The sequence below is a fragment of the Rana temporaria genome, chromosome 4 (genome assembly GCF_905171775.1).
Source record: "Rana temporaria chromosome 4, aRanTem1.1, whole genome shotgun sequence".
Lineage (NCBI taxonomy): Eukaryota > Metazoa > Chordata > Amphibia > Anura > Ranidae > Rana > Rana temporaria.
Genome location: NC_053492.1, coordinates 245,493,850 through 245,521,035, shown reverse-complemented (window position 1 = coordinate 245,521,035; position 27,186 = coordinate 245,493,850).

The window sequence follows — 27,186 nt, the reverse complement described above, 5'->3', positions numbered from 1 at the left end:
GGTTACTGTGAGAGAATTTGTTGCCATAGGAGACAGCGGTTGCTACAAGATACAGATTGCTGCATTGAGCTTAAAGGCCCACGTTCTGTATTGCTCTCTACCTAGTTCTATTTTTGTCTGCAGAGTTTGCCTTAATTGCTATTGCATTTGCCTAAGGATGTCCTCTGCCCTAAACCCTCTCTCCCCACCATTCCTGTTAAGAAAAATGAAACGCTCTTTGCTAGTTTTTACAAAAAGTAACTGGCACCCAATCTTGTCACCTTGCACCACACCCACTATGCCTAGTAACCTGCATCCCGAGGAGGAATGTCAGTTCTTCTTGGCTCTGGGGGTCACCATGAGGCCCTTGGAAGTCTGGGAGACCGCAACATAAGTATAAACCTAATAAAAATCTATTGAAATTTAAAAAAGAGCAGGGCTCAGTAAAAACACAATGTCATGCTTTGCATCACTAGCCACACCTCCCTGTAGAATGGAATTGTATTTCTTACTTATCCACCAAAGTAAGTGTATAGCTTTCAACAGAGATAAGGTTGAAAAACTTCTGGTTCCATTGCTTTGAGTTCTAATATAGTATGTGTAATTTTCATTGTGGAAATGACACAGTATTCATGGTTTAATACACAAGAGCACTCAGCAAAGATATCACTTTATCCTACATTTTGTGAAATTATTGAAACGTCAATGTATTTTAACACTTAAGGCCCCATGCACACGGACGGACAGTCCGCTGAAAGCGGTCCGCCGGACCGTTTTCAGCGGACATGTCTGCCCGGAGATTCTGTCTGATGGTTGTACACACCATCAGACAGAAATCCGCGCGTAAACAATATGCGGGGACGTGGCCGCGCCGTCGTGGGCGGCCTTAAAGTTCAAAGCTTCCACGCATGCGTCGAATCAGTACGACGCATGCGAGGGATGGCGGTCGGTCGGACATGTCCGGTGAGTCTGTACCGACGACCGAACACATCCGACGGACAGGTTTCCAGCGGACAGATTTCTTAGCATGCTAGGAAATGTTAGTCCGCTGGAAAAAGTCCGCTCGGCCGGGAATCCGGTCCGGTCGGCTGTACACACGACCGGATCTGTCTGCTGAAACTGTCCGTCGGACAAATATCAGCGGACAGATCCGGTCGTGTGTATGGGGCCTAAGTCCTTGTTCTCTTCATTGATTCCATGGACAACCCTCCAACCCTTCCAACCTAGGAGAGCACCAGTGTGCATTTGCAGTAACACTGATCTATATAGGGTCATAAGATAGTACAGTTTTACTGGCTCTAGGGCTGTAAATAGTAGTACAATATACAGAACAATATTTTATAACAAGTATTCTTTGTTAATTATCACAACACTAAAGCATTTTAACATGAATCTATAAATGCTTTTGTTGCTATGGGATAACAAAATATTTTTTTTTTAGATGGAACAATTTAGGCAACTTCATAAAATATGTAGTTATATAAAGAGATTATTTGATTTCTCATTGACTTTATCACTGTACAATCTCATGTGAATAATCAATCTAGTCAAAATGACTCATTTATGTCCTTATTTTAATTTACCAGAGTGATTTTATGAGATTGTTGATGCGTGTTTGGACAGATCTTCATTGAGCAGGGCAAAGCAATTAAAAATGCCACTTGGGAAATTATAGGTCTCTAAAATACACTGTTTCATTTTTTTGGTGGCCAGACTTACACTAAAATTCATACAAATATGCAAATGTCCTAATTCACTAGAAATACATTTATTTGAAATTTACAGCAACAAACAAGTATATAGACATATTATAGCATATGCTCTCTGGCAAACATTTCATGTATATTTATAATTCCCTCAGTAACTTCTAGTTAAGGAATTTATATCTAGGTGATGTGTTTTGTTTATTCTTTACTATACAGGCAATGTTTTGATAACCCCATTGCTACACAGAGTCACTTTTATATATCCCTTAAGCTTAAAGGATAAGCTCCCCTTACCTTTGCAGGTAAAAAAAAATGTGCATTTACTAATTTTTAAGGAGCTTGGAAAGCATTGTACTAGTGATCAACAGATCACTGGTGGCATGCAGGGCTCCTGCAGACTGTCAGTGTAAGCTGTCTGCCCATACATCGTGTGAGTGGGCAGTTTCACACTGACAGGAAGTATCAATGAACTACCAGAGAGCTCAACAGGGCAGTGGTAGTTCATTTAGAACTACAAGCCAACAGGCACCAAGGATATCACTACTTGTAGTTGATTCATTCACAGAACTCGCTCCTTTCAAAAAGTGACAGCTGACATGTGGAAATTGTCCCCATATTGTTGTCACAAAGAGGCAGTGGATCACCGAGCGGCTGCAGGAGCATGTTTGCAAAGGTGAACTAATCTTTTAAATATAAAGTAATCCAACTTATTTTCCCCAAGAGCAGCAAAAGTAAGTGGCATGTGCCTTTTACCAATAGGTAAACTGTGTTTTTAATTTGACAACTCAAATGTAAAAGCCATCAGTTATTTATAAATGATATTATGTGTGATTACCTTTAATACATTGTTATGCCAAATCCATTTGATCTCCAGCACATCAGCTAAATTTGAAAACAGACTGATAATGTGTGTGCTTGCACTCACTGTGGAAATCAGAAAAAAGAAAAAAAGTGCAGGACACAGATTTTAAAGTATAACTAAAGGCAAAACTTTTTTTGTTTTACATTTTGGATAGAGTAGAGAGGGATTAGAATACCTGGGTTGTCCCCAGAAAAGTAATATATGGGAAATCTTCCAAATCTTTTAATGGGGACATTAGTTCTGGGTGACCTGGGGTTCCCCAAAGAATTACCTTAATTTGTAGGGATTACCTTTTAATTCCTGTTTGGATATGGGCCAGAAAGGGAATGGAAACTTCTGCAATGGGACAACGATGGAGAAAAAAACCCTGAAAACCCTTCCTTGCTCTATCCAAAATGCACATAGTTTTACTTTAACTTGCTGTTATATATTAATATATGCAGTCTACTGTATAATATATTACTGTTACTGTATATTGCCTAAACTGATATACAATATATACAAAAATCAACAAAACTACATGATGGGACATTACTATGATTAATAATCTATCTATCTATCTATCTATCTATCTATCTATCTATCTATCTATCTATCTATCTATCTATCTATCTATCTATCTATCTATCTATCTATCTATCTATCTATCTATCTATCTATCTATATTGTGAGGGTGGGACTCTGTGCTATGGGAAAGATTGCTGGTTTACGCCATATGTTGGAGAGAAAGACACACTAATTACACAGCTGTGTGTTCAGCTATTTAGTTGTGACCTGACTATAGCTCAGGGCCCCACCCTACAGACAGGAAGTCTGTCCCAGGAATCAGGTGGATTCCCCAAATCCCTCTGAGTGGAGTCAGGGGCTGTGTGGATGTCTGCAGGAGGCAGATGTCCTTAATGGGAGTAAGAAAGGTTTTAGCTTATCTCTAGGAAACTGTGTGTTCTGAGGAACCAAACTGGGGCCTAGGCTAAAGGCCTGAAAAAGCCGGTGAGCAAGTGTGACAGCCAGAAGGCTAAACTGTTGATTTGGCAAGATACAGGAATGGTGGAACCCCCTGCAAGGGCTGCTATTGTATTTGTGAACTTTTATACTTTTAAATAAAAGTGGGCTACCAGGCCCTTAAAAACTCAGTTCTGGATTGGCGTACTCACTGGAAAACGCATCTATCGCTGGAGTCTAATAACCCCAATCTTACATATGGTGGAGGTATTGCTTCGGGCAGTTTGGAAGAGTTCCAGATCCTCGCATACCAACAAAACAGTGAGTAGAAAGCAACTGTGTGTTTTGCAGCCATGCTGTGATAAGCAGCCAATGTGAACTGAAAGTTAAAGTTTTCTGCTGTGAACTGCTGTTAGCTGTGTGTGGCAGCCAGGCGAACTGCATTGCACAGGAGTTCAATTGATGGACTGTGTTGCATACAGGTGGTGTACCTGTGGAAGTGAGCTCAGCGTGGCCTGAGAAGATGTATCCACTTGGGAAGGCCCAGTGAGTGGATGGTTCCGCTTCACTCTTTGCTGAACCGCAAAGAGTGAAGTCTGCATGTGAAAGTGTGCCGTTTGCAAGTCTTGGAGACAGTGCACCAACATTTTCCTGTGTTTAAAAAGAACTGTGTTAAAAACCATTGCCATGTTTGCAGCAATGGGGAGGTCAAAATGCAAAGAGAAAGCAATGATTGCAGAAATGAGAGACAGAACTTTGTGGCTGGAGGGGTTGTTACCGACAGAACAAGCCCCATACTGGTGCAAAATGCACTTGGCTGCGCTAAACCAAGCAAAAGGGAAAGTGCATGCTGTTGCCCCTGGCAACGCTAGTGTAGACCAGCCAGCTATCAATGTGAAAAGTGTTGAAAGCCAGGTGAGCTGTTTGCAGTGCAGTGAGTGGGGGCATGAAGTTTTCAAATGCCCTTTGTCCCAGGCTTCAGCAAAGCAAAGGTATGAGAAGCCTGCGCTGAGTGTAAAGAGTGAGCAGATGGGTGCAGTTGCCCATAGCAACGCCTATGATGTCAGGTCAGTGAACCGCAAGACAAGGATGTTGCCTACAGAGGATCGTGGCAACTTTAAAGCAACGCCGCCTCAAGGAGAGAGCCAGCAATGTGCAGCTGGGAGAGCGCTGTTTCTGTTGGCAATGGGAGAGGATGTGTCGATGGGAAGGAGAAGCTGCAGGGAAGAGGTGTATCACCACCCCCATAAAGATGCAAGTGGAATTCTGCGTGTTGGGAGAGTGCCATCTCCCTTAGCAACAGGAGAAAGTCGCCAAACACCATGCCTGGAATGTGGTCAGTTGGGCCACGGCTTATTTTCTTGCCCTAGATTCTGGGGTGCCGCTGGAGGTAATGTTGCTGAGCAGAACTCTTTGTCGGTAGGCCAAGATTCCCTTTCAGATATGTTTGCAGTTACCACTGGCAACCAGGAGTTTTCTGTTGTGTCTGCAGGGGGTGCTAAACAGTGGGAGATACCTGCTGTATTTTCATCCTGTGGCCACCAGGGGGGAGTTGGCCAGTAACTATGCAACTGAGAGACAGCGCCCTCAATTGAAGATAGAGTTTCCTGCTTCAGGATATGGTAAGACTATTCCAGTTTGTGATCCAAGTGACGTAGCAGTGTGTCTAGTGAGGAGATCTGCAGATGGTGTAAAAATGGACTTGCTGCACTGTGTTACCCAGATCAGTGGGGAGACACAGGTTAAAACCCTCCTTGCAGCAAGGTCAAAGTCTGAAAAGGACATATGGAATCTGGGTGCACCTAAGGTAATCCAGCAGAGTGCTGGGAGAGATGTGTTAGGGGTGACCAAAACAGTTAGTGTGCCATGTTCCCTAGCGATAGAGACAGGTGCTGCGGAGTTGCCAAGAGAAACCGCCAAGGAGCCTGTTTTGGTAAGGCAAGTGGTTTCCCAGGACAACTGTGAAGCTACCCTAGTGGGAAAATTAATTCCTTTGGAGAGGAAGGGTGATGTGCTGAGTGGCATGCAGGGTGCCATACATTCTGATAAAAAGCAATCTGATAGAGATGATAAAACTGCTATGTTTATGAATGCTGGTGATGAAGATATTGCTGATGATACATGTACTTATGGTGATGTGATGCTTAATGAGGCAGGGGTGATCACTAAGCAAGATATGCGATTCCCCTTAGCAACCATTTATAAGCCTGCAGAGCTGTCCTTAGAAACCTCCAGGAAGCTCTGTGTGTTGGAGCCAGAGGTTGCCTGGGACAACTGTGGTGCCACTCTGATGGATAAGAGGGTACTTGACCTTGGTGATGAGAAAAATGGTAAAACTCTAATGTTTAAAATTACTTGTAATGATAATGGTTTACTACGGTCTGTCACTGCTGGCAGAAAAAGTCTGCATGAGTTTAATGAAGCGCCACCCGAGAAAAGTGGTGAAGTTATGTTATTGCAGCCTGCTGTGTTTAAAAATGTGTTTGCAGTGGAGCCACTCTGTCCTGTGTCTCCTTTGGCAGTTGGAGCCATACTGCGTGGTACCTCTGATGGGAGCACAGAGAAAGTACTCTCCCACCTGGGAAGGAACTGGGAGAGTCTTCCCCCGACCCTTCCGTCATTTTGGATCCCTGTTGCTGGGTTTGGTGTTGGAAAAAAGGATACATGCTTTTTGTTTTTCCTTCCCAACTCCCCAACGTCTGTTGTTAGGAGGCCGCTTCTCCGAAGGACGGGTCTTACCCCCAAATCCACCATGGGGGCCTCGAAAAAACCTTTTTCTGTTCTGTCTAGGCTTAGTAGGAAAACGTACCCCTTTCTCCGAGGATCTAGTCAGGGCCTGATCCAGGCCTGCACCGAAAAGAAGGGAGCCCTCGAAGGGAAGACCACAAAGGCGGTTCTTAGATGCAAGGTCCCCATTCCACATTTTTACCCACACTGCTCTTCTAGCAGAGTTGAGGAGGGCTCCTGTCTTTGTGGTAGAACGCACAGTTTCTACTGCGGCGTCAGCTAAATAAGCCACTGCGCTCCCTATGAGCTGTAGGGAATCCAGAATCTCCTTAGAGTCTGAAACCTGGGACACATGTTCCATCAACTTGGAGATCCAAGAATTTGCGTTCCTAGCAATACAGGCCGAAGCTAAGGCGGGGTTCAAGGCAGCCGTGTTAGCTTCCTAGGCACTACGCAAGGAGGTCTCTGCCCGCTGATCCATAGAATCTTTCAAGTTGCCTGTGTCCTCAAAGGAGAGGTCTGACTGCTTTGAGGCTTGCGCGAGGGGGGCGTCCAATCTAGGTATTTTAAAAAACTTAGATTCCTCCTCCTCTTTAAAGGGGCAATGACGTTTCCAGGTTTTGTATCGCAAATGCTTCTTCTCTGGTTCTGCCCACTCCCTAAGGATGATATCCTTAAGGGATTGGTGTACCAGAATAGCTTTAGACTGAGACTTAACTAGGCCCTGGTACAACCTATCCTGTGTGGAAAACTGTTCCGTAGGCTGTGGAATCTCCTCAGGGAGACTTTCCATCTCATCGGCATAAAATATATATCTGCCTGCCCTAGTATCCTCATTCTCTTCCTCCGCTTGATCAACAAGACTCTCCTCCTGAGGAGGGATTACTGAGCCCTCAGAGTCAGACACCAAGGAGCCAAGAGATTCCTGGCAAACCCTAAAATAGTGGGAAGAGGAACTTTCCTGAGAAGAGGGCCCTGCGATGGGGGGTTCAGGCTCTTTGCTCTTTAAAGACACATGAAACTCCTTGAGCGTAGAGAGCATTTCAGACTGGACTTCAAGAAACCCCTTCAGAATCTCAGAGGTATCCTTCCCTGCTAATTTAACAATGCATTTGGTACAAAAAGGCTTGGAATAATCTGAAGGTAACTTGCTACTGCAATAGCCACATTTCTTAGAGCGGCTAGTGTCCTTAGCAGAACGACTAGCACCCCCTTGGGCAAAGAAATCCTCCCCTAGAAAGGAAAGGATACACAGGCATGTATGTTAAAACCGGGGAACAAACACTGGGACCCAGCCCACCATACCTGTATCCAGGAAGACTCACCCCCCGTGGTCTCCTCCGCAGCCAGGGCCGTAGACGACCGGACCTCTTGCTTCATATTGCGGGAGGATGAAGGCGCCCCTCTCTCTCGGCTGCCGCTGTGTGTCTCCGGTAAATGAGAAGCCGAGACTGGCGTGCTGAGGCTGATGCGCGCCATCTTTACCGAGCTGACCCGGAAGTGACACGCGTGCGCGTGACGTCATCGACCTGCACCGCCGGCTCTGTAGAGACGCAGGTTTTGGCGCCAAATTTGAAGGAGTCATGAAACACTTCCAGGCTGACCCATCCGCAACCCCAGATCGCACAGAAGGCCCGCACCACCGGAGAGAACCTGACCCACAGACCTCCAAGGTAGGGGGAAGGCTCGGGGAGAGAGAGTGGATCAGCCCCTGGAGCTCCAGGATAGCCACCTATACCCAGGAGACACCAGCACTCAGGGGGTTCTTCCAGCTCACTCAGTGAGTCCCCCCTGAGTAAGAAGGGACCCCCTAGGAAGGGATAAATCTGCCAAACCCAAAGGCTACCCAGTGCCTGCAGTTTAGTTCCCAGGGGGGGACCACCAGCCCCAGGCCTTAGGTCAGAAAAAAATAAACGTTTCGCTGTGGGGAAACACAATCAAGAACTGAGGAGCACGGGGAGGGGCGGGGTTTTTAACCTCTTTTTTGATTGTGTTTCCTGTCAGGTGAAGCCAGTCATCTCTCTAGGTGCCGTCCTGGAAGACGATTGGCGAAATATATATTTATCTATCTATCTATATATCTATCTATATATAGATATATAGATAGATATATACACACATATATGTATATATATATATATATATATATATATATTGCAGTGTACAATGTATATAGTTTTAATTTCCTTTTCAAAAACATCATTTGGTCTGGGTTATCATTACCTAGTCAAATTACCACAAAAACCTTCTTATATTAATTTGCATAAGTTGCATTAAACTTATGAAATATGGGAAATACGGATCAGGGTAGAATGAGCTATGGTTGTTAACAAGTGATTTCACTTACTTAAATAATGTACTTCAATTTAATCAGCAGCAGCTTAATGTGAAAAGTATAATGGCATCTTAAGAAGAGACTTAATGAGACATCAATTTGGTGGCTTAGGAATTCTGTAGTCACATACAGACTTCAAATATTGCATTATTAGAGTTTTAAATCCTTCTCTTGACAGAAGAAAATGTTTCCTACCAGAAACAAATTCAATTGCAAATTATAGTATTTTTAAAAAGGGCTAATACTGTATTACTGGTCTTATCTGATTTCAGAACTGGCATCACCACTCTTAATCACACAATTTTTTAGGATTTCAATCTAAAAGCAGCATACTGTACACTGTTTGGACATTTACATTGTGTAATCTTGCATTTTATTACAATAGAGAAAAGCACTTGGTGTGAGCCCTGTAGTATCTTCCAATTCTCTCAAAGGAGAAATGGTCAAACAAGCGCCCAGAGGCGATTCATTTTGCATGTGCAGCCACCAAAACCAAAGTTGTCTGCTTACTCCTAAACCCAGATGAAACAAAGGGAGAACTTGTAGTAAAAAACACATCTTTTCAATTACCCTTCCATCCAGTCTCATGTTGCCTCGTCGCCTCTTGTCACTGTAATGATGGAAGCGCGCCTTGCATCCCATTTATATAGGCATCACCGTCCCATCATGCTCCGGTAGGTACCCACGTGGTGGGTGCACGTGGGTAGGCACCCACCACGTGGGTACCTGCCGGAGCATGATGGGACGGTGATGCCTATATAAATGGGATGCAAGGCGCGCTTCCATCATTACAGTGACAAGAGGCGACGAGGCAACATCGGAAGAGGGGAGAAGAACAGAAGAGAAGAAGGTGACGTCACAGAAGACCGCGCCGGCTGCCTGTTAGAAATTGAGCTAACACACAAAGATAGCAGGCAGCCAGCGCTGAAGAAGAAGGCACCGGACATCTGCAGAAGAACCAGGGTTCGCCGAGTCAACAGCGGAAGAGGGGAGAAGATGGAAGAAGACCCCCGGAGAGCGGAGAAGCCCCCCCCCCGGAGAGCGGAAGAAGAAACCCCCCCGGAGAGTGGAAGAAGAAGAAGAAGAAGCCCCCCCTGGTAATAGAGCTAATAAAGAAGACAGGGGGGGCATCCGGAGCAGAATAATAAATTATTTTAAAAAGCCTTGTGTTGTGTGTTTACTAACTTACTTTTTGCCTCCAGGTGAATGGGTAGGGGTACGATGTACCCCATATCCATTCACTTAGGGTGGGGGGCCGGTATCTGGGGGCCCCCTTATTTGAGGGGACTCCCAGATTCCGATAAGCCCCCGCCCGCAGACCCCGACAACCAACGGCAAGGGTTGTCGGGAAGAGGTCCTGTCCTCATCAACATGGGGACAGGGTGCTCTGGGGTGGGGGGGCCCGCAGTGCGCCCCCCTGCCCCAGAGCACCCAACCCCCCCATGTTGAGGGCATGTGGCCTGGCACGGCTCAGGAGGGGGGGCGCTCGCTCGTCCCCACTCCCTTCCTGACCGGCCGGGTAGCGTGCTTTGGATACGGGTCTGGTATGGATTGTAGGGGGACCCCCTACGTCGATTTTTCGGCGTAGGGGGGGGGGTCTCCTTACAACCCATACCAGACCTAAGGGCCTGGTATGCTCCTGGGGGGGGAACCCATGCCGGTTTTGAATTTAAAAATTGCCGTGGAGTTCTCCCTCAGGAATGCATACCAAATGCCGTCGCTTGAATGGGCCTTTACAAGGTGTGACTAACTTTCCACATTGTAAAACCAGCCCTAGTTTTGCGCAGGCAAATTCGGAACTTACGCAGAAATCACAATGATGAAATGCTTTGAAAATCTGCTTAAGTCCTCATTTGCATACGCAAAGCTGCATTTCAATGAGAAATGCCCCCAGTGGCGGATGCGGTACTGCATCCTAAGATCTGACCATGTAAGTGTCTTACACATGTCAGATTTTCTGCCTAACTTTGGAAAAAGCCTTTTGAGAATCGTTTCCAAAGTTAGGCACAGACTGAACAGCAGTTAAGTCTGCGTATCTCTTTTGAGAATTTGCCCCTTTGGGTCTAATCCTCAAAAACCCGGCGCAACGTAACTCTTCCATTTAAGTTACACCGCCGCAAAATCTCTAACTAAGTGCCCGATCCACAAAGCACTTACCTAGAAATTTGGAGCGGTGTAACTTAAATCCGGCCGGCGCAAGGCGTTCCTCTTCTCCGGCGGGCGATTCCCATTTAAATGAGGCGCGCTCCCGCGCCGGCCGTACTGCGCATGCTCGTGACATCATTTTCCCGACGTGCATAGCGCGAAATTATGTTACGTCTGGCTTTGTGGATTGCGACGGGACAATAAAGTTGCGTCGGGTAAAAAAAAACATACGGCGCCAAATTTTTTTTTTTAAATTTTAAAAAAATCGCGTCGCGAGCAAGAAAGGTCTGTTTTTACAAGGTGTAAACAGTTTACACCTTGTAAAAGCAGCCCTAATTTTGCGTTTGCAAAATAAAACTTACGGAGAAAAAACGAAGCTGAAAAGCTTCGTGGATCTCCGTAAGTCCTAATTTGCATACCCGAGGCGGCATTTCGACGCGAAACGCCCCCAGCGGCGGATGCGGTACTGCATCCTAAGATCCAACAGTGTAATTCAATTACACATGTCGGATCTTCGTCCTAACTATGGGAAACTGATTCTGTGGATCAGTTCCATAGTTAGGACCAGGGATACGACGGAGTAACAGCAGTTACTCCGTCGTATCTCTTTTGAGGATTTGGCCCTATAACATTAAATTTAATATACACTTATTGCAATTTTGTTTACCAATAATACATATTGGCCTAAACTGATGAAGAAATTTGTTTTTGTTTTTTTGGGTGGGATATTTATTATAGCAAAAGGTAAAAAATATATTTTTTTTCAAAATTGTAACTTTTTTTTGTTTATAGCGCAAAAAAAAAAAAACGCATAGCTGATCAGGCACCACCAAAAGAAAGCTCTATTTGTGGGGAAAAAAAACATACATTTTGTTTGGGTACAGCGTTGCATGGCCACGCAATTGTCAGTTAAATTGACGCAGTGCTGTATCGCAAAAAAATTGCCTGGTTAGGAAGTGGGTAAATCCTTCCGGGGCTGAAGTGGTTAAAGATGGAAGTTTACTTCCTCTTTAAGCCTAGACCTACATCCAATACACAAACATTATGTCTCATTCCCATAATAGGTATGTCCCAATGCCGCAAGGCTTTATGTTTAACCTGCAAACATGTTACCTATGGTCAAAAAGATTTCACGGTCAAGCATATGCAATTAAATACTTCTATAATTGTTCTATAGAATTTGGGATTTACTGCCTAACCTGTCCTTGTGGCTTATCCATCCTGGGGACTTTCCAAATTGCTGAGCATTTTAAATGCCTCTGCCAGAGGGAAACTTACCCTTTGCATATTCAAATTACTTCAGTTATTATCAATGGGTCCATTGTAATAATTGGAGTTCATTTTCTATCTATATACACGAGTTTGCCCTGAAAAGAAAATAGCTCCCCAACCTCCTTTGGTCCCCACATGTCGACAGGTTAAGCTTTCATACATAATAGTCCCATGGGTAGCATATTGTTACTTTGGTTATTCAGTTTCCTCTACCAATATAATAACTTAATTATGTTTTCGACCCAGGTATATCATATTGTGAATCATGTCAGACACAGTAAAAGTAAGTACCCCAGTAATAGTTTCTTGCATCATATGACATTTTTGTACCTAGTTATTATTCACATGCACCCATAAACCCATTGACTTATGGCAAACATTTTATTTTTCTGGTTATTAATGCCCTTCCCAAGTATGTAAATAAATTCAGGAATCCTCACATTAGTTCTCTATAAAAAAAATGTTAGTAATAGTTTATACATGTAGATTTTCCAAATAGGAGTATATGCCCACCTATGTTGAATCGGATTACCATTACATTCCTTAGAGACCATATATAAAACTACCTGGTATATATAATACAGATACACACCGCATTATATGCTTAACAGTCTTGTTGGTTGGAGGCTAGACAGTGGAAACCTTGAGTGGAGAGTGTAAACAAGTTTTGCTTTTGACTGCTGGGTTGCATTTTAGGTTCTTTTTGGGTCTTTTTCCTTGTAGCTTTTTAACACCGTTTTCTGGAACTTTTTAAACAGTCTTTTTTTTCAGCCTACTAATTAAGGGGAGTGGTTAATTGGTCACAGGTGCTTGAGGCCTATATACATTTCTGTAGAACTCATTTGAGCCTGCTCATCTTTGAGTTTGCTGGAACTCTGTCCAAGTGGAACTGGACTAAGTGATGAGTTAAAATCAAGAGTTAGTGGAACTGGACTAAGTGGTAAGTTAAAATTAAGAGATAGTGGAACTGGACTAAGTGGTGAGTTAAAATAGAGAGTTAGTGAAACTAGACTAAGTGGTGAGTTAAAATCAAGAGTTTAAGACATGAGGTTAAAACAGGGGTCATAGTACCTGTGTAGTGTGAGTACCTGAGTGTTGTCTGAGTAGTGTGTGTGTATCATTGGTACTTGTGTATTGTGGGTGCGCGCTGGTCTGCGAGTGCACGCAGGTCCATTGGTCTGCGAGTGCACGCTGGTCTGCAGGTGCACACTGGTCTGCGAGTGTACACTGGTCTGCAAGTGCACGCTGGTCTGTGAGTGCACGCAGGTCCGTTGGTCTGCGAGTACACACTGGTCTGTGAGTGCACGCTGGTCTGCGAGTGCACGCAGGTCCGTTGGTGTGTGAGTGCATGCAGGTCTGTTGGTCTGTTGGTCTGTGAGTGCACTCAGGTCTGTTGGTCTGCAAATGCACGCTGGTCTGCGAGTGCACGTAAGTCTGTTGGTCTGCAAGTGCATGCTTGTCTGTGAGTGCACGCAGGTCCGCTGGTCTGCGAGTGCATGTAGGTCTGCGAGTACCTGTGTATTGTCTCATTGAGTACCTGTGTATTGTCTTGTTGAGTACCAGTGTATTGTGTCAAGAAGTTAGTTGTTAGGTAAATTTGGACAGGGGATAATCTCTAATCCTCATTAAATTAATAGGTACGATGCCCGGCAGGTGTGACGAGGCGACTTGGTGTACATCTTGCGGCATGTATGCGTTCCTTGATCATCTGATCGAGGGCGATTACTGCTGTGCAAAATGTAAACACATTGTTTCCCTGGAAACCCAGGTTCTGAATTTGGGGGAGCAACTGTCAGCACTGGGAAGACCCTCCACACTAAAGGAGAGCAGAAAACGTACCCAGAAGGTGATGGCAGGGGCAGCACAGAGGTGGGTGGAGATAATGAGGTGCAGGCACTAGAAAATAGTAGATGGGTGACAGTCAGGAAGGGTAGGGGGGAAGTGCCAGGGAGGCTGATCTGGGGCTGGAGCATCCCAATAAGTATGCTCCATTGAGTGACATTGGTAAAACCAGTTGTCTGAGAGACTCTCCTAGCTGCCGGGGGAAAAACTCCAGTGAGAGAGGGGGGAAGTGAAGGGAACGGAAATACAGATTCTGGTGGTAGGGGACTCAATTCTTAGAAGGACAGAGAGGGCAATCTGAAACAAAGACCTGAAGCGCCGAACTGTATGTTGTCTACTGGGCGCTCGGGTTTGGAACATCATGGATCTGGTGGACAGAATACTGGGAGGGACTGGGGAAGACCCAGCTGTCATGGTGCACATTGGCACCAATGACAAAGTCAGAGGCAGATGGAGTGTCCTAAAGAAAGATTTTAGGGACTTGGGAGCTAAATTGAGGAAAAGGACCTCCAAGGTAGTATTCTCAGGAATTCCGGTACAACGAGCCACACCAGAAAGGCAGAGGGAGATTAGGGAAGTAAACAATTGGCTGAAGAGCTGCTCTAGTAAGGAGGGGTTTGGGTTTCTGGAGGACTGGGCCGACTTCTCAGCCAATAACCAGTACTATAGAAGGGACGGACTGCACCTAAATGAGGAGGGTGCAGATTAGCTGGGAATAAGAATGGGCAAAAAGTAAGAGGGGTTTTTAAACTAGGCGATGGGGGGTATGGTCCAGAGATAGAGATAGTCAGCGTGGAACATATTCCAGAGGGTAGTATTATTAGGGGCATTAGTGGTAGGGTAACCAAAGCACATAAACCCAAGGTAAGTATAGTAGCAAGTCCTAGTTGCAATCTCGGAACACCCAAGAGGATAGTATGTGACCGGTGAAAATATATTAATGCATTAAAGTGTTTGTTCACCAACGCCAGAAGTCTGCCAAGCAAAATAGGTGAGTTGAAAGCTCTGGTGCATCAGTAGAGCTATTTATGTAATCGATATTGCTGAAACTTGGCTTCATTACTCACATGACTGGGCTATTAATATTCCTGGCTATGCACTCTTTCAGAAAAACAGGGTAAAAAATAAAGGTGGAGGGGTCTGTCTCTATGTGAGAAGTGATCTCTAAGCGAGTGTGAAAGAGGACCTGGTGGATGGAGAGTGTGATTAGTCTGAAGCATTATGGTTGGAACTGCATACAGATCATTGGAGTTTGTTATAGACCACCCAATGTTAATGAGGAGGCAGAGAGTCAGCTCCTTGCACAGATGGAAAGGGCTACAAGGGCTGGGACAGGGATAATAATGGGGGATTTTAACTACCCATAAATTGACTGGATTAATGGCACTGCTAGGACAGTTAAAGCTCACAAACTTATAAACCTATTACCGGACAATTTTATGGCCCAGTTTATTGAGGCCCCAACTAGGAATGATGCTCTTTTGAACCTGGTAATCTCAAACCATGCAGAGTGTATGACTAATCAGATAAAGGAACACCTGGCCATGACATTATTTAATTGGATGTTAGCTGTAAGCAAAAATCACATATGGGAAAGATAAAATACAAATTTTCCAAGGATGAGGGCTGCTCTCCAGGACTTAGACTGGGAGAGAATATTGGGCACAGAACAGAAATGTGAATTCTTCAAAAAGATTGTTTGTAAACTCACTGCAAAGTATATTCCCATGGGCAATAAGTTTAAAAGGCTAAAAATAAAACATATGTGGCTCACAGCCAAAGTTAAGAAGAGATTTCACCTCCAAATAAACTGCAAGAAAATCGTTTTTAAAAAATATAAAAATGAAGGAACACAAGGGTTGTTTAAATGTTACAAATAATATAATAGGATATGTAAAAAGGAAATCAAGGATGCAACAACTCAAAACAAGCAACAGATTGCAAAAGATAGTAGGACAAACCCCCAAAAAATCTTCAAATATATTAACAGTAAAAAGGTCAAGTCTGAGCATGTAGGCCCTTTACAGAATAATCTAGAGTGGGTGACTGGGGACAAAGAGAAGGCTAATTTATTAAATACTTTCTTCAGCTCTGTGTATACAAAGGAGCAATGGGGAGCTCATGTCAAAATGGGGGTGGTAGTGACACAGCCCCAAACTATCCACAATGGCTCAAAAGTGATATGGTCCAGAAATATTTAGACAGAATAAAGGTGGATAAAGCACCTGAACCAGATGGCATCCACCCATGGATCCTAAAAGAATTGAGCTCTGTACTTTCAAATTTGTATCTAATTTTTAGGGACTCATTAATTATAGGAATAGCACCACTGGATTGGCGCAGGGCCAATGTGGTGCCTATATTTAAAGAGGGAACAAAGGGCCAGATTCACGTAGACTAGCGGCGGCGTAACGTATCGTAGTACACCGCCGCAAGTTTTCATCGCAAGTGCCTGATTCACAAAGCACTTGCAATGAAAACCTACGCTGGTGGCCTCCAGCATAAGCCCGCGTAATTCAAATGGGCGTGTGCCATTTAAATTAGGCGTGCTCCCGCGCCGGACCTACTGCGCATGCTCCATTTCGAAATTCCCGCCCGGCTTTGCGCGAAGTGACGTCATTTTTTCGAACGGCGACGACGTGCGACATGCGTAGCATACTTTCGTATTCCCGGACGTTTTACACAAGACAATTTTTTTTTTTCATTTCGAAGCGGGAACGACGGCCATACTTTAAACAGCACATATGTGTGCTGTCTAAAGTTAGGGCAGGTCAAACGACGCCTAAAATTGCGACGGGAAACTATACTAGCGACGACGTACCGAACGCGAAAATCCGTTGTGGATCGCCGTAACTGCTAATTTGCATACCCGACACTGGAATACGACGCAAACTCCCCCCAGCAGCGGCCGCGGTACTGCATCCTAAGATCCGACAGTGTAAAACAATTACACCTGTCGGATCTTAAGGCTATCTATGCGTAACTGATTCTAGGGCCCCATACACACCATAGAATCCATCCGCAGATAAATCCCAGCAAATGGGTTTCAGCGGATAGATCCTATGGTGTGTACACGCCAGCGGATCTTTTTCCGCGGATATATCTCCCCTGGGATGGATTCCAGCAGATCGGATATTTGCTGACATGCAGAACATATCCATCTGCTGGAGTCCATCCCAACGAATGGATCCGCTGGTCTGTACAGACTCACCGAATCCATCCGTCCGAAGGGATCCCCCGCATGCGTCGTAATGATTTGACGCATGCGTGGAATTCCTTATATGACAGCGTCGCGCACGTCGCCGCGTCATAATCGCGGCGATGGCGCGACACGTCATCGCAAGAGGATTTCGGCGTGGATTTCAATGCGATGGTGTGTACACACCATCGCATGAAAATCCGCCGAAATCCACGAGAGGATTTATCCGCGGAAACGGTCCGCTGGACCGTATTCGCGGATAAATTATATCGTGTGTATGGGGCCTATGAATCAGTCGCATAGATACTCTGAGATATACGACAGAGTATCTGAGATACTCCGTCGTATCTCCGCTGTGAATCTGGCCCAAAGTTTTTACCAGGTACCTATAGACCTGTTAGTTTAACTTCTATAGTTGGAAAGATACTGGAGAGATTAATAAAAGACCACTATGATGAGTTCTTGCAGGAAAAAAATATTTTAAGCAACAAAGAGCATGGATTCATGAAAGACAGAAGTTGTCAGACAAACCTGATTTATTTTTATGGAGAGGTAAGTAAAACCTTGGACAGTGGGGTGGCAGTGCACGTGGCATACTTGGATTTTTCAAAAGCGCTCGATACAGTTCCGCACACACGGCTAATGTGTAAGGTAAAGTCTACATGATTGGAAATATCAGTTTGTAAATGGATAGAAAACTGGCTACAAGACAGAATTCAGAGAGTAGTGGTTAATGATTCTTACTCTGAATGGTCTAAGGTTATCAGTGGTGTACCCTAAGGTTCAGTGTTGGGACCCTTACATTTTAATATCTTTATAAATGATAATGGGTCTGGTATCAAAAGTAACATTTCTGTCTTTGCAGATGACACCAAGCTATGCAGTGGAATAATGTCTCCAATTTACAAGCCGACCTCAATGCTCTGTCTAATTGGGCGACTATGTGGCAGATGAGGTTTAATGTTGATAAATGTAAAGTTATGCACTTGGGGGCTAAGAATATGCATGCATTATACATACTAGGGGGAGTATAGCTGGGGGAATCCGTAGTGGAGAAAGATCTGGAGTTTTGGTAGATCATAGGCTCAATAATGGCATGCAATGCCAAGCTGCAGTTTCCAAAGTGAGCAAAGTCCTTTCTTGTATTAAGAGAGGTATGGACTCCAGAGAGAGATATATCATTTTGCCCCTGTACAAATCATTAGTAAGACCTCATCTGGAATATGCAGTTCAGTTTTGGGCACCAGCTCTCAAAAAGGATATCGGGGAATTGGAGAAAGTGCAGAGAAGGGCAACCAAACTGATAAGAGGCATGGAGGAGCTCAGCTATAAGGAAAGATTAGAGGAACTGAATTTATTCACTCTTGAGAAGAGGAGATTAAGGGGGATATGATCAACATGTACAAATATATAAGGGGTCCATATAGGTGTTGAGTTATTCACTTTACGGTCAACACAATGATGTTGATGACCTATATTTGCAGTGCTCTACGCTCATGGTGTTATCACTTTTGTGAGTAACACTGTTTTAATTTGCATTACATTCCATATATGCTACACTTACTTAGTATGGTGCTTGTGTTCTCTTCCCAGTTGAGACTGTCATACACCTCAGGGTACACCTCAGGGTACATACAGGGTTTTGCTGTGATGTGTGACTTTTAGGACTTCCTTTCCCCACTAGATATTTTGAGTTGGGGTGAGCTCTGTCCTTGATGGCAATCTGATGAGGCCTAGAGTGGCACTTGTCATTTTTGCTGTGGTTCAGATATCAGAATTGTTTAATTTGGGTATTAAAATCTGATATCAGAGTTAAAAGTAAACATAGAAAACTGCAATGGTAAGAGAAGGACCAGCTCAAGCCATAAGTTAATGTACAGGCAGCCTATAGATATCTAGCTATCTAGCACTTGTGCACACAGGCCTATGCAGTGAGCCCAGTATTTTAGTGACACTGAGCCTTTTAAAAGTGTAGGCACAGTATCACTAAGCACAGCATGCCTATCTCTGTACATGTTTGTGTGACAGGCACAGTGAATGAATGAATGACTTGTATAGTGCAACACATGCGAACTGAATCGCCTCTGGGAGCTTTTTCCAGCCAGAGTCTGCTTGGCTGGTGCGGTCATTTTACCCCGTAGGATAGTGACACGCTTTGGACACACAGTCATACATATATATACATATATATACTGGGCCAATTTGGACAAGATCCAATTTACCTACCAGCATGTCTTTGGAGTGTGGGAGGAAACCGGAGTACCCGGAGGAAACCCACGCATGCACAGGGAGAACATGCAAACTCCAGGCAGATGGTGTCGTGGTCGGGATTCAAACCAGCGACCCTTTTGCTGCTAGGCGAAAGTGCTACTCACTGCACCACTGTGCTGCACAGTGGCTGGGCAGAGACTTTTACCCAATGATACTGTACTTTTAACAGCCTTGGCATCACTGAACTGACTACCTGTGTGCACACAGGCATCTCTACCAAAGAGGCTACAAACTACCACATCAGCAGGCACTTATCCCCAGAACACTCCTGCTGAATTCTAGCACTTCCTAAAGGAACTTGTTGGAAAGCATGAAAAATTTAAGGTTTATGATTTCCATCAGATTGTATCCAGAAATTATACAGCAGATCAAGTATACACAGCATTAAAGACTGCAGTTACAATAGCACAATTCTTTTATAAAGCAATAGAATAGGTTACAGACGTTATACCTCCCTAATACGACATTGGATTACTGTAAAAAAAAAAAGTATCAGAATGCCTGTCTATAATCAAAGTAGGTTAGTCAAGGATATTCTGGCAATTAAATGCTGAAGAGATATAACATATATTTAAAATTCCCAAATTTATTCTGGTCTTCTAATTTGGAGTTATATCAAGGATAAATCATCAGCAGGATATTGTCAATACAATTTATCACTTCACAAACACACAGTCTTTGTGAATAATTGTGTTAAGCAAAGTCCATGCACAGAAAATGTATGTAGCGATATATATTGATTCCTGCTATTATGTTGATCTTTAACCACTTGCCGAGCGGTGCACGCCGATATACGTCGGCAGAATGGCAAAGGTTAGAATCACTCCCTAGGACACACTTAACCCCTTCCTCACCCCCTAGTGGTTAACCCCTTCCCTGCCAGTGTCATTGACACATTAATCAGTGAATTTTTATAGCACCGATCGCTGTATAAATGACAATGGTCCCAAAATAGAGTCAAAAGTGTCCGATGTGTCCGCCATAATGACGCAGTCACTATAAAAATCACAGATCGCTGTCATTACTAGTAAAAAAAAAAATGCCATAAAACTATCCCTTATTTTGTAGACGCTATAACTTTTGCGCAAACCAATCAATATACGCTTATTGCGATTTTCTTTTACCAAAAATATGTAGAAGAATACATATCAGCCTAAACTGAGGAAAAAAAATGTTTTTTTATATATATATATTTTTTGGGGATATTTATTATAGCAAAAAGTAAAAAATAGCTTTTTTTTCAAAATTGTCGCTCTTCTTTTGTTTATAGCGCAAAAAATAAAAATTGCGACGCAGTGCCGAATCGCAAAAAGTGCTCTGGTCAGGAAGGGGGTAAATTCTTCCGGGGTTGAAGTGGTTAACACTTTCTGAGTAAATGACCCAAAACAAGTATTCAGATCAGGGGTTTTGTTCATATGTCGCATGCTTGTTTCTGGAGAGTGACTCAACATTTTGAATTCATACAGAAATATAGCCATTAGCATTTTCAGAGAGGTCAGCAATGGAATACATCTCTCATGAATGGTTTACTTTGACGCTTCAACACTTAACCTTTAACTTCAACACTTAAACCCTTATTTATTTTTATTGTTAGAAAAAAAAACGTATATAGCAGACACTCCCTACCTAGGTCCCCACTGCAGCTACCTAAAAGTTATGTGCCTAGTAAAGTATATTGCACACTCCTTGTCTTCGCACAATGTAGCGTGTACTCTTTATGAATAAGTATTTGATAGCATGTAACACATTAGGTGCTTCTGCTGCATTGTATGAATTTTGTGGATTTTGTACAATAAGTTGGATTTGTTACCAAATTGCAGTCGACCTATTTTTCATACTAGAAGTCTACAGTTGAGAGCTGGACTGGCACCTGGAATTTGGGCAGATATAATAGACCAACCTGGAACAATTATATATGTATATTAATAGGGTTTATAGACACTATAATGGCCATTAGGAATATGCCTACAATCTTTGCAAAGAATGTAGCATGGGATAGGTATTTAAATGTGACAGAGGGGGGCGTGGCTTGGTGCGTGGCTTGGATGGCAGCACATTAGAGGAGCTCTGGTTAGCACACAGTCTACCTGCCTGTTACCCGACCAATGAAGCACCGATCCCGGGGAAAAAGCTCTTCTATACACCCCAGGCGCGATCCTGACGAGGAAAGTCGACCCCTGTGACATGGAGCATCACGGATAACTTCTCCCAAAAACAGGCCGCGCAGTACGGGGATGCTGGGCCCAAGATGGCGCCGACACGCCATGAGGGGGACATCAGTGGAGACTCTGATTCCGCAGCCGAGGACTCAGGTAGGGGCACCTCTCGCTCTGACAAGCCCCTGACCTATGAGGACATGTCAGGCTTTACGGCGGACATTAAGTCCACCTTTTCCACTGCTATCACGGACCTGAAAACCAACCTGGTGATGCTCACAGAGAAGCTGGCAGCATCGGAACATACAGGCAAGCTACGGGACAAAGCCATACACAGGCTGAAGGACGTAACGGTCTCCCATGCTAATCATTTCATTGAAATGAACAGGCACCTTGTGGAGACTCAATTCCTCCCTGATGACGGATCTGTTATTACTGGAGGAAATAAAGTTGTCTTTAAAACTCTTTTTTGAACGTAACAACACACCTGGCATGGACCCGCTGTCGATATGGGAAGCACACAAGTGCACCATCAGAGGGGAACTAATGAAGATAGGTGCAAAGCGTAAAAGAGACAGAGAGGATGAGATTAGAAAAATTTCCAATCGTATTCACGAGCTGGAAACGCTACACAAGCAGTCCCTTTCTGTGAGCACATCATCCGAATTGCTGGGCGCTAGGAAAGCACTGCAACAGATCCTTGACAACAGGGCCAAACGCTTTCTGTTCTTTAAAAAGAAGATCTACTACGAGTCAGGCAATAAAACAGGTAAATACCTAGCAAAAGCTTTAAGAGAACATATCCATAGTAACACTATTATGGGGATCAAGGGAGCTAATGGCAGGTTGGATGTGTCTACTGAGGAGATTGCTAAACATTTTCAATCTTACTACAATGGCCTGTACAATTTACCACAACAACATAGGCCCCCGGGGATGTTGGGAAATAGGACCCAGGTTATCGGGTCTTTTTGGGCTAAGGTCAAAGACCTGATTGTCAAGATCACTGAGACCACACTGTCACTTGACGCTGCATGCTGCCTTCTGCATATCTCCGACTGGTCCTTGAAAAAGTACAAAAACTCACTCACAAAACATCTAGTGAATGCAGCCAAATCTCTTATTCCGAGCCTTTGGAATACGACTCGATCCCCCTCTATATCAGAGTGGTTTAGCAGAATTTCAGAGATCCACGAAATGGAGGACACACTCGCTCAGTCCAAGGAACTGGTAGAGGGGTTCCATGAGACATGGCGACCCTGGATAATTTTCAGGTACTCGAAAGCCTATTCCGAAGCATCAGGTTTACAGATTGAGGATAATGAAAGTTCCACTTAATTATACGGCATTTCAAAACCATCCTGATTTAGGCCCCTTTTTTTTCTTTCCATTTTGCTAGTATATGTACTCGGTTCCCACACCTGAGTTTGTTGTGCATGTCCCACGATCGATCCACATTCGAATGTATCTCTCTTTTCTTTGATCTCTCTTCTCATCATAGTAGTAGTGGGTGGGGGTGGTGGCGCTGCCTAGGTGCACTAAACCACACTATATACCCTCGGCTGAGTCAAAAGATCAAGTGGGTAAGGAGTACAACATGTGTAGTGCAACACCAGCTGTGTAGAGTAAATATGCACTATCGGAGTCCTTTTTTCTCCTCTGAGGCACGGAGGAAGCCGGGCTGTACACATCGCTTTTGAGCAACTAAGGTCTGGATTACCCACTGTGGAGCTGCCGAATTTGTGAGCAGAGGAGTGGAGCGGTGATCCGAGGAATCTGCGGTATACGCTTGTTACCCCAAGCGGGGAGCATTATCTGGTGAGTGGGGAACCCTGAGGGGAGCACCGGAACACCTCGAATTGTGTCATAGGAGCACCACCTTCACATCTTAACAACCCTTCTGGACTCTACTTATACTGCAATCAAAGATTGATGTTTACAGACATTTATACTATATATGGTCCTGGTGGATACGGACCCATTGCCTCCTTTTTTAAGAGCTCAGAGATTCTATTCTCTTATGTGTGTTCTTTTATATAGAGCTCTGTATACAGTATTGTTGGACTTTTTATGTCTCTGGCCATGCAGGGCACCCTATAACGGAATTTAGTCTATTGCTGATATTATTTACTGAGTGTATATATAAGCCTGCATCCCACACCAATAGGGTGTAATTGTTTGATATCAGTATAGAGGTCCAGTTTGTGGCTACTGGCCAGTTCTAACTATTTATACTGATACCTTCAGGCTGTGCCTGTATACCTCACTGGTTTACACTCTTATGTTTCATCTGTGGTTTTAATTACTCTACACAGCTGGTGTTGCACTACACATGTTGTACTCCTTACCCACTTGATCTTTTGACTCAGCCGGGGGTATACAGTGTGGTTTAGTGCACCTAGGCAGCGCCACCACCCCCACCCACTACTACTATTTCTTTCTACCCCTGCATAGGGAATAGACTTAGGGGGGCAGCAGCCTACTATCACATTTATCCCAGCGCAGGTTTTTACTTTACATCTCTTCTCATCATGCTCTCCCTCTAAGCTTCTACTCTTTCCCTCATCTTGTTTCGTATTCTCTCCCTTGGCTTTTGTAGCAGACATAACAGGACATCAATTATACGATTATATACATGACGATGGTCCTGTCCAGACAAGGTTATATGCATAATTAGCCTACAGTGACTATGTTAAAGGAATTTCTCTTTTGCTATTTTATGTGTGCTCCGATGGCTTTTAACAAGTTTGTCAATGGTATGACACACGATTGTACATTACATAGATTTGATACAGCATTCTTTTTTTACGAATGTCATGCTCTGTACTGTTATGACTTGATTTTTCAATAAACTTCTAATGTTAAAAAAAAAAAAATGTGACAGAAGGTTTCTGTTATATATTGCTGAGGTATTGGCATTTTTCCTATAACAAAGGTTTTGCCTTTCTTATTTCTCTGACCCTAAACCTAACTATAATACTTTTCATTTACTCCCTAATGCTAAATGAAAGCTGAAGAAGTGTCTGCGTAAAGGAAATTACTATATACCTTATCAGTCAAATATAATGATGCCCAAACCTAACCGTCCTACACAAAGAAGTACCAGTGCTGATATAGGGGCATCAAAAGTTCAGTAATAGTAAGTGCATGTACCAGATTGTGTGCTCAGAATTTCTAAACTAATTTGCTCTTGCACTCTGATTATTGCTAATAAAAACTTTCAATTACAGCTAAGTAGATTTTAAAGCAGTATGCTGGCTTATTTTCACTATTCAACACTTCTTGGATAATGCAAGGTCTACATCAGACTGTTGTTTGATACGCATCATATAATTGATCAGCTATATTCAGAACTTTTTCCACTATATGGGTTTTTAAGTGACCATGACAATGAAGTACTTCAACGAGCTACGTTTGTTCAATTTCCAACCTATTAGGATGCACAATTGTGTTGAGTAGAACATTAAATGATTTTTTCATAGTCCATATCTCTTTTTTTTATAAAGGTTTCTTTATTATTTTTTCCCAACATTACAAACAAATAAATAAATAAATACACATTATTTAAAATAACAAACATTATACCAACACACATACACGGTCTCAATATAACCCCTTGATAGAATTTAACTTAGATTTATATTAAATGTTGTTATTAAAATAACATATCCCCTTATCTCCTACATATCATCCCCAGTCCTATTCCTTCCGACTTCTCCATCTAAATTAGACCCAATGTCGGGAGATAATAGGCTGGAGAGAAATAGGGAAAGGCAAGGGAGGGACAGGACAGGGTCAAAGAAAAATAAGGTACAGAGAGAAAAAGGAGAGGGAGGGATAGAGAGATACTGGGGAAAGGAACCTTGTCCCCCTCTTCAAGGAGATAAAAAAAAAAAAACAACGTGGTATCTAAATAAGTGTATATTACTTTGGGAAGGCTTTCCCTCCCATGCCTATATATGTATATATATATATATATATTAGAAATTCACGGTGAAGATCAAGAAGGGGGAGAGCAAGGGGGTAGACCCCTTGATAAATTTGTGACCTTAGTGAACACTCTTATGTGTATTGGGGGGAGAGAAAATATATATATAAAAAATAAATAAAGGGGAAAACCCCAAACAGGTGATATCTAAATAAGTGTATATTACTTTGGGAAGGCTTACCCACCCAGGCCTATATATGTATATATATAAAAAAAAAGGAAAAACAATTAAAAAGAATTTCAGTAGAAGTGAAGGGGGGGAGGGAAAATAGGGAATAGTGGGGAGATATACACCCCTCAAGAATGTGATAACTATTAAGTGTTTATTTCTTTAAGAAGGCCTTCCCATCCAGACCTAACTATAATACTTTTTATTTACTCCCTAATGCGAAATGAAAGCTGAAGAAGTGTCTGCGTAAAGGAAATTACTATATACCTTATCAGCCAAATATAATGATGCCCAAACCTAACCGTCCTACACAAAGAAGTACCAGTGCTGATATAGGGGCATCAAAAGTTCAGTAATAGTAAGTGCTTGTACCAGATTGTGTGCTCAGAATTTCTAAACTAATTTGCTCTTGCACTCTGATTATTGCTAATAAAAACTTTCAATTACAGCTAAGTAGATTTTAAAGCAGTATGCTGGCTTATTTTCACTATTCAACACTTCTTGGATAATGCAAGGTCTACATCAGACTGTTAACTTCTCCTTTTTTTTTTTTATTTAAGTTAGTTGTTTGATACACATCATATAATTGATCAGCTATATCCAGACCTTTTTCCACTGTATGGGTTTTTAAGTGACCATGACAATGAAGTACTTAAACGAGCTACGTTTGTTCAATTTCCAACCTAATAGGATGCACAATTGTGTTGAGTAGAACATTAACTGATTTTTTCATAGTCCATATCTCTTAAATGAATTAGTTTAATCAGCTTCACATGGCAGAACATAATCTTAAATGACATAGTATTTAATTTAAATGTTTATTATTCTGAAGGCCAAAAGAAATTGCTTCATTCATTTTCTAAATTGCTGAACAGAATAGAAATTAGGCTTAGGCAAATAAATGCTAACTCCAACAAATGGACTCTACATAGCTCTACATTTTATCAGACCTAGGAATAGTATTGTATTTTGTGTAGAAACTACAGCATATGAAACAATAGAAATAATTGGCAGTCAGAAATACAGCAATTTACATTTTGCTGAAAAAGGCATTCTGAGCTCTCTCTTCTATAATGAAAATAGATCACTCCAAGAAAATTTTTTGTTAATAGAGGGATATTTCAAAACAAAAATAAATATTTTATGCAGCATTTCTTGGTGTTTTCCTTTTTTCTTTTAAATAGCTATCCTTTAGATGGTACCTATGTAGTAGATAGTATCTCTAGTTTAAATCTGATAATTTCATAAAATACTTATTATCTTTGATTTAGCCCATTGTTGTATTCGGCAGTACGATTAAAGAAGTCACATAGCACAACAATCTTGTTTTCTGATCAGCTGTAATGATGGCCAACAGCTGCTATCATGGGAATTGCATATGAAGACCTTACCTGGAGATAAATGCAGTAAAGAATGGTGTGAATACCACACACAACACTTTGCTATAAGAGACTCACATTCAAAATTTGTATTGAAAAACCTACTACATACATACCCTACATAACATAAGGTATGTATAAAAAATGTTGCATGCTGGACTTTGGGCCTAGCCCTAGACCGGGGATATGCAATTAGTGGACCTCCAGCTGTTGC